Here is a 9,109-nt window from a genome sequence, read left to right on the forward strand (position 1 = left end):
GTACTTGGTTACATACGGCTCAGGCTCGGGGCCTTGAAATGGACAGAGATGAATGTCTGGGCCTGGAGGATGCCTCCCGCGACGAGGTTGCCTCCTCTCCCAAGGATCTGCGGGAGAGACGAGAAACTGGGCTGTTTCCCACACCTCCGGTCCCGGCTGGAAGTGCAGAGAGGTTCTGGGAGCGGGAGGCAAGAGATTCCGCTCACCATGTAAAGAGTCCAAACCCAGAGACGTTTCTCTAGGGACATCCAGGGTCAGTGAGGGTGGTCTTTACTCAGCATCATCACTAAGAGCGTCTTATTCTCACCCCCCCGCCCCGCATCATTTCGGGCCATTATAAAAAGCGTCCTGTGCTCGCTCGCTCTCTCTCTCATCCCCCCCCCCCCACCACCACCATACACACACACACACACACACCAGTAACTGGCTTTATGCTTTATTTTTTGTTATAGAGCCCTTCGAACAAGAACTTCCAGAAAAACTTGAGTTTTCAAGATAAAAAGTTGGGGGGTTGCTTTGTGCCAGTTTATAAGAAACATACGTGAGGAATGGTAGGTGCATATTCTAGTTACTGTGCAGCCTCTGCCAGCCTTGGGATCTTAGGCGACTCATTCAACCTTTCTGAGCCTCAACTCTCATCCATCAAGTGGATACATTCATTTTGTTCGTTTGCATTGTGCTAAGTGCTGGGTGGGTATGATTTTCAGTGACGCATGGTCCTTACTTTTGAGGAGCTCATTCTGGGGCGTGAGGCAGGGATGACACAGCCCACTAACAGACACTCATAATGATTGGTGTAAGTGTCTCTTCTCGCTCCATTTCCCCACTGCTTCTATGCTTTAAACACCTTGGCCTTCTATTCCTCCAAGAGTACATGTATTGTGTTTCCTCCTATCTCTGGTTGTCCCCAGGCCTGGAACCTATGTTCCATGTCCTTCCTCTGGTGATAACTCCTACTTCACTCTCACCTCAAGTGTCCACTCCTTGTGGAAGGCTCTCCAACCCCCGGGTTGGGTTAGCATCCTTTATGGTAAACTCATGGCAGTGAGTAACAAACTTTTATGCGATTTCCTGATAAGGTCTATTTCCTTTTCCCATCTGTGATCTTCGTGCATTTTCTGCCTTTTATCCAGCATGGTTTCCCTGAAACTTAGAGCGTGATTGGTTTATAGTAGAATATGCTCAGAAAATGCCTGTTAAATGAACAAATGAGTCAGTGAATACAGATGCTATAGTGGGAGCCCAGAGGGGAAAACCACCAACTTGCCCAGAGAGTGGAGAAGTTCATGGAGGAGGGGGCATTTGAGCTGACCAGGAAGGTTGAGCCCAATTCTTCAGACAGGGAAGATCACATGTACATTCAGACACAACCAAATGTGACAGGCAGTAGGGCTTTGACACAACACTGGCTTTTTCTGTGTGAGCTGAGCATTGCCTGCGTGTAGCAATCACTGGAGATGAAGTGGGAAGGTTGTTTGGAACCAGATTTTGAGGGTTTTACATACCATGTTATAAAATACTAGAGGCGGGGTGCACAGCATTCATGTACTGCAGGGGGTGGGGGCCTGTGCCTTTAGCAGTCTGGATGCCCTCGGGGGATACTGACTGAGGCCCGTGGGGAGAGGGCCTAAGCCGCAGCCGGACATACTTAGCGCGGCAGCGGAGGCGGGAGAGGCTCCCACCACTGCTGCTGCGCTCGCCAGCCTTCAGCCTGGCTTGTGGCTGAGCACACTGACCACTGCGGGGCAGCTCCTGCGTTGAGCGTCTGCCCCCTGGTGGTCAGTGTGCATCATAGCGACCGGTTGTTCCACTGTTTGGTCGATTTGCATATTACCCTTTTATTATATATGATATCACATAATCATGGAGGCAGTGAGCACCACTAAAGTCTTAAAAAACAACAGCAAGGGACTGGCATTAGCAGAATTGTATTTTAGGATGATAACTTGGGTAGTAAGTGGGTGATGGATGAGACAGTAGAGGTACTGGAAGCATGGAGGTGGATCAGAGACTGTGGTGCAGAAAAGATAAATAAGCAAGAAGAGCCTTAGTGGAGGCAGTGCTGTGGGATGGGAGAGAAGGGGTTGAAAGGAAGCTGAATAGACAAGGCTTGGTCAGCAAAGTGAACATTTCACTGTAAACCCAAGTGTCCAAATTATTAAGCCCATTGAGTATTGTGTTAGGTTGGACTTTATCCTGATCAAGATTTTGAGTGCCAGAGGCTTATTTTGGAGGTAATCCCGGGAAGCTCCCTCCAGGAGGTAAGACAGTGAGACAGGGAAGTGACAGAAGCCAATGCAGGCGCACTAATGAGCAGGTTCCCGCAGGGACAACTGGGGCTCAAACCCACAGGAGACCCATGAGAGGCAGAGTGGAACAAGCCTCAGAGTTGTCCTGCGCCAGGAATGAGGAAATGGGTATTCATCACTACATTTTCTGCATGATTGGCTAAGGTCTGTTCTGGAAGTGCTAGCTCCCTGGCACTTTCTTCCCACCCCATGTACCTGGGATGAGAAAATCCCCCGGCATGCCCAGACAGAGTAACTCAGTGGTTGAGAGACAACCTATGAACCCGGAGGTCATGATTCCACACATGCCTGGGTTGCAGGATTGATCCCCAGTGGGGGGCGTGCAGGAGGCAGCCAAATCAATGATTCTCTCTCATCATTGATGTTTCTGTCTCTCTTTCCCTCTCCCTTTCTCTCTGAAATCAATAAAAATATTTTAAAAAGAAAGAAAGAAAGGAAGGAAGGAAGGAAGGAAGAAAGAAAGAAAGAAAGAAAGAAAGAAAGAAAGAAAGAAAGAAAGAGAGAAAGAAAGTCCCCAGGCAGAGAACTGCAGGTCCTCTCAGTAGGAAGCCATTATCTATCTATATAGGTAATGGTGAATTCCAAGGGGATATGGGGTCAGCAGTGATAACATGTGATATATGGTATTGTTTTGGGGGTGTCTACTGTTCTAGACACTTTAGGTATGTTTTGTAATTTGATTTTTAGAATAACCTTATTAGGTAAGCATTATCATTCCCACTTTTCAGAAGAGGAAAGTGAGCCTTCACATGGCGAGTTTTCATGCTCAAAGGAACACAGGGATTGTAGTAAGATAGATACAAAACCAACTCCAAATTGATGCTCTTAACAACTTCCATGCATGTTTATTTGGATGGGCCAAATCAGTTCTTCCCCTGATTGATAATATTCCATGGTATTTTTTTACGTTCTCTGCTCTTTTGTTGACCTTCTCTTGTTTCTGTCCCACCAAGATCCCTTGCCTTGGTTTTGAAGGTTTTCCTTCAGCATCAGTAAAGTAAATCTACTTTGCAATCAGCACACAGCATGTTTTAGAGAAAGTGTTTGCCCTGTAGTATGTTAACGGGAATATACTAGTAATTGCTCTCTCCAAGGGAATCTTCTGGCTGTTTACAAACCCCCAATTATAATTGGTATGCAGCTGATTGTCACGACAACCTAAAGGGAACACATCGCAGTCTGTGCTGCTTGGGGAGGAATACTTCTTCTGAGTGCCATATACCACTATTTGGATGATTAAGTATTCCCAAATCTGCTCCTCCCTAGAGGAATGTTGTAAGAGCCACACTGCAAGGCATCTCTTCAAACAAACACAATAAATCTATTTTCAATTTATAAAATTGATTCCTTGGGCATTCAGTTGGAGCTTCAGTTGTGAAATATCTTACATGCAGGACAATGTGAAACGGTGGCCACTCCTGTTAAAGCATAGCATTAAAGCTCAGCTCAATTAACTTGTATATGGCCAGAGAACAGGTGTAAGTGCCTGTGAGAGGAGTGTAGAGGGTCAAATTCAGGAATTCCTCAAGGTGTTGGCCATCTTAGGGGAGTGTCACCCAACAAAGGTTAGGTATTTGAATAAGAATATATAGGAAACAGTTTTAGTATGATTTAAGGAATGGGTTTTAAATAACTTAGGATGGTTGAATACTTTTCCAGAGAAATATATTACCTGGGGCAGACACTCAGTGTCTTCAACTATATCCCTTACTATTAAATTTATTGTAGTTTACTGAACACAATGAGAATCATTTATTATACATATACATATATTACTTAATCTTCAAAGTAATCCTGTGCCATCGACACTATCATGCCTAGTTTACACAGGCAGAAATTTAATAGAAACTGAGTAACTTTCCCAGAATCACCTACTTAGTCAGTGGCAGAGTTGGGTTTTGAAGTAGGAGCCATTTGACTCTAACATGTGGATTCTTAACCACCATGCTATGATGTCTTTGCTGCTGTACCTTTCAGAAATGACATAGAGTAGGTCAAGAAGAAGGAGACACATTTAGAAGGTCAATAATGGAGAAAGGCAGCAGATTCTGGCAATGAAACCGCTTACTAAAATCCAGGGGCTCATATTAAAAGATGTGTGCACAATTTCTTATAGTTTGTGTTGATGCAATTTAAGAGATAATGGAGCATGAATGCCATGAGCACAGCATTATCTTCAGAGAAGCACTGGATAGGTGTGCAGCTCAGGCTGAACTTGCTGAAATACGCTGCCTATTGATATCTCGTAGGACCAGTCATAGGCAGCAAACACCAGATGTGTCAGAGTTTGGTTCACTCCAGATATGAACCAATATGTATCCAGCACCTTTGGAATACTGACCTTGGGCTACTGCTAAGTACTGGAGGTAGGATGGTGAAAAAGACAAACATATTCTCAGTCCTAATGGAGCTAGTTTTCTAATCAAGTAGATGTATGGGGTGTCCCCAAAAATGTATACACATGTATTTGAATAATTATGAATTCCTATGGGTTAAATCTGAAAAGAAAGAAACATCAATTGTACTATCAGAAAAAAAGGGTGTATTCATTTTTAGGACACTCTATATATCAATTTAGCCTGGATTCCCCAAAAGCAACCCTTTCTTAATTCAAAGATCTGAGTGTTATTTGTGTGGTGATTCCAGGAAGAAGGAGTTTGTGGAAATGAGACAGGAGAGGGAAAGAAGTCAATACAAGGTGTGTAATCTCGCAGGTTAAATCCTGGAGGATAACTCTAGATGGCTCTAGTGTAAAGCACACCTCAAAGGTACCCCAATCAAGGGGCAACGTATGATTTGGCTCAGTGGAGCATCAGACTGCAGACTGAAGGGTCATGGGTTTAATTCTTGTCAGGGGCAGTAACTCAGTTGCAGGCCTGATCCCTGGCCCAGTCAGGGTACATGTGGAAGGCACCAATCGATGTTTCTCTCTCTCTCTCTCTCTCTCTCTCTCTCTCTCTCTCTCTCTCTCTCTCTCTCTCTCTCTCTCTCCCTCTCTCTCTCTCTCTCTCTCCCTCCCTCTCTTCCCTCCCTCCCTCCCTCCCTCCCTCCTTCCCTCTCTGAAAATCAATGGAGGGTTAACAACAACAAAAAGAGGCAAGGTAAATGAAGTATCCATCAACTCTGTCAGTCCTGGGTTGGGGGATGTTTCTGAAGGGTCCTTCATCTGCCTCTCTTGCTCTGGCCTGTACATGGCTGTTTGAAGATAGACACCTAGCCCAAGCTGCCTGAAACGAGTTGCAGGTGTTTCAGTTGAAAGCCATTGGGTCTTGTGTGTGGCAACGGTGAGTTCCAAGAGCATCAACAGTCCCTGCTACAGATGTTAAACCAAAAACTCACATAACTAATTAACCATTTACTAGTATGGTAAGTGCTAGAAAGAGGAAATATTAGGTGTTATCTGGAGGGTCAGGGGAGCCTTCACTATGCAAGTGATGGTAAAGTATTAGATTCAGCAACAAATTTTAAAAAGTGGTTTAAAAAAGGTAGACAACATAAGGATGGTATGAAAGCCCCACAAATTCATCAAGAATCAATATTCCTTCCATCTCTAAATCAACTAAATGGAGGATTGACCCTCATTCTCGTGGTTCAAGATGCAGCCATCATCCATGTTTCAAGTAGCAGGATGGAGATGAGTGGGAGGAGGAGAAAGGCCCACAGCCTTCTTTTAAAGGAGACTGCAGGAGTCCCCCTCGCCCCGCCCCTCTCCCCTCCCCCCCCCCCCCCCCCCCCCCCGCCCCAGTACATCTACCGAACTCTCATGGCCACATGCTGTTGCAGAGGAGGCTGAGAAATGTCGTGAAAATGTCCCCAGGGAAAAATCAGGGTTCTGTAATTAATGTAGAAGAGGAGAGATACTTTTGGGAGGTATAGCAGTGCCATTTAGCAGATGCCACTGAGGGGCTTTTAACAAATGAATGTTAGACTGTGTGGAGAATGGAGGCTAGTTCCTGTGCCTCGTGAAAGCACAAAATTATCCACAGATCTCAATCTCTGGGATTCAATGCCACCCTCTCAACAATTTTATAAAGAGAGTTTTTACCACCCTGGGTGGGTGGTTCAGTTGATTGGAATGTTGTCCCATACACCAAAAAGGTTGCAGGCTTGATTCCTGGTCAAGGCACTTACCTAGGTTTCGGGTTTGAGCCCAGGTCTCTCTCTTTCTCTCTGTCTGTCTGTCTGTCTGTCTGTCTCTCTCCTTCCCTCTCTCCTAGTTTTCACACTATTGGATTTTCTTTCCATAAGAATTCAACTGTAATTTCTTAACAGAAGTTAACAGGAAACCCCAATTCCCTTTTCATAACCCAAAGATGCTAGTATCAAGACACTAAGAACCATCGCAGCTCTCTAGGAACCCGATTGTGTATGAATAGAATCAGAAACATTGCACCTGCTCTTATTCTTTTATCCATAACTGGCTGTTATCCATAGAGAGATAATCTTGTCAATTGTTTAATGTCATTTGGTAAACATACCAAGTGAGAAGGAGAACATACCACATAGGACTGAAAAGGGGATTTAAATCAAGTAGTTTATGTTTTTGGAGCCTTGTTTATGTTAAAAAATAATTTCTGAGTGATTTCTTTTACCCCCTTCCCTGAATATTATCTGGGGTTTTCCCCCTAGTGTGAGGCTATATGATTTCTTGTATGAATCATCCCTACAATGGTGCTGTCTGCCTCTTTCAAATGCTGCTGAGAGCTGTGTTCTCCCCAAAGTACTTTGCTACACATCATTGTGAATAATGATAATGGGATGGATGGGATGTAAAATTCAGGTTCAGAAGTAAACAAAGCACTTACTCCTCAGGTAGAGTCCAGGAGCAATCAGAAAGTGGGAGAATTTCGCTGCCCATCCCATCACCACCATTTTTTTTCTTACAAGCTGACACATCATAATACTACAAATCAGCATGAAAGAATCCTCCAGCTAACCCAGTCTTTTATTTCCCTGATGTCTCTGTTTTGGGCCAAGAGCTGATTTTCCTTAGAGTTTTCTTTCCTTTGTTATTTTAATGGCCCATATCTAGTTGGTTGAGACTTTCAGAGTAATGACTGTGTAAAACTATAAAATCTTTTTTATTGCCTTTTTTTTGAGAGAGAGAGAGAGAGGAAAGGGGAGAGAGATAGAGAGAACCATCAGTCTGTTGCCTCCCACACAAGCCCCAACAGGGGATCAAACCCACAACCTGGGTATGTTCCCTGACCTGGAATCAAACCTGACATCCTTTGGTGCATGAGAAGATGCTCCAACCTACTGACCCATTTTTGATTGTCAACGCTGGTGCTACAGACACCTAATGAGCAGAGGGTGGGGATGCTGTTAAACATTTTACAATGCACAGAATAAAGAATTATCCAGCCCTGAATGTCAATGATGTCCAAGTTGAGGAACCCTATTCTAAGCCAGGGATCCTCAGATCCTGCAAGGGAGGCAGCCTTTGGTTCTGACTTGCTGCCTGTGTGACTTTGGAAATGTCCTTGTTCTAGGTGGCAAAAGCGGGTACTTGGACTAATTGATGCTCAGGGGACTTTTCAGCCCGGGGCTGAGGTCACATCAGCCATCAATGTTGGCAGTGGCCTGGCACAAGGGCTCCTCTCCCTGCAGAAACGACATTGATCAGAAACGATAACTACTGAGATGACAGCACACACAAGGAGAATGTTTCCAACCTGCAGGACTGTGTGTCCTTTGGATGCATTCAAAAACCTGTGTCGTGTGGGCCTCCTTCCAGACAGTTGCATACATTTGGAGCTGGTTTTAGAAGGCTACTAAATCATTCCGGGTGATTTTGTTTTAGAGACCATTCATATTTTGCTGAAGGAAAAATCAAAGGACACGCATTAATTTAATACACCACAGCTCTTCTAAATAGGAACAGGCTCTCGGATATTGATTTTGAGTTTTGGCATTGCATGCGCCTGTTTATCCTGTTGGTTATCATGAGCAACATTTTTCTTTTTAACCTTAAGGATTCAATTCAATCATGCCCACAATGGAACTGAGGCAGGCTGTAGGATGAGGTCTGTTAGGAGGGGCTGATTCTCTGAGCAGTACAAGCAGTGATGGGGGAGGGGGGTGAACAGAACAGAGACCAAATGAGGGTAATGAAGACAAAAGTCTCCAATACTCAGCACATCACTGCAAATGTCAACTCTCACCCTATCTCTAGGCAGTGTGAGTCACCACTTACTCAGGCTGCCTTCCCATGCCATCCTTCCTCCTTCCCTTGACCTGCTGCAGGGTTTCTCACACTGGAACAGATTGCTACAGAGAAGGGGCTTTCTGCAGTCCTGGGGAGGGAGAGGCAGGGACGTTGTTTAGGGACTCCTGGGCAGACCTTATCCTGACCCCCACACCTCCTGAAGGAGGTTGTGACCTTGGGGCTGCTGAGTGTCATCCAGCAGAGCCAGGTGTTCACAGCATTTGCTTCTGCAGCGGCATGTTGATGTTGGGTACAAGTGTGAGGCTACAAGAGCAGCAGCAAAGCAGAACCTTGACGCTGTGTTCCAGTGTCATAGCAGGTGTGGCCCTGGTAGGGGTCTGGGGCCAAGAGGAACCACACCCAACCTGCTACCTCTGCTTCCAACCTGGGTAGCAATCACTCTTCCAATAGCTTCCTGTACCCTTAGCCTATGGAGCTTGGAAATAATCAAATTGTATGGCAGGTGTATGAGCGATGGAGGCAATCCCTGCCAGCCCCTAACACAGGGGGGTGGGACAATGCTGACTGGTGTGCAGGTGTCTCAGTTAAGATTTCCCCTAGAGCAGACCCTGAGACTAGGATGTGCGTCCAC

This window comes from Plecotus auritus (genome assembly GCF_963455305.1).
Source record: "Plecotus auritus genome assembly, chromosome: 10".
Taxonomy (NCBI): Eukaryota; Metazoa; Chordata; class Mammalia; order Chiroptera; family Vespertilionidae; genus Plecotus; species Plecotus auritus.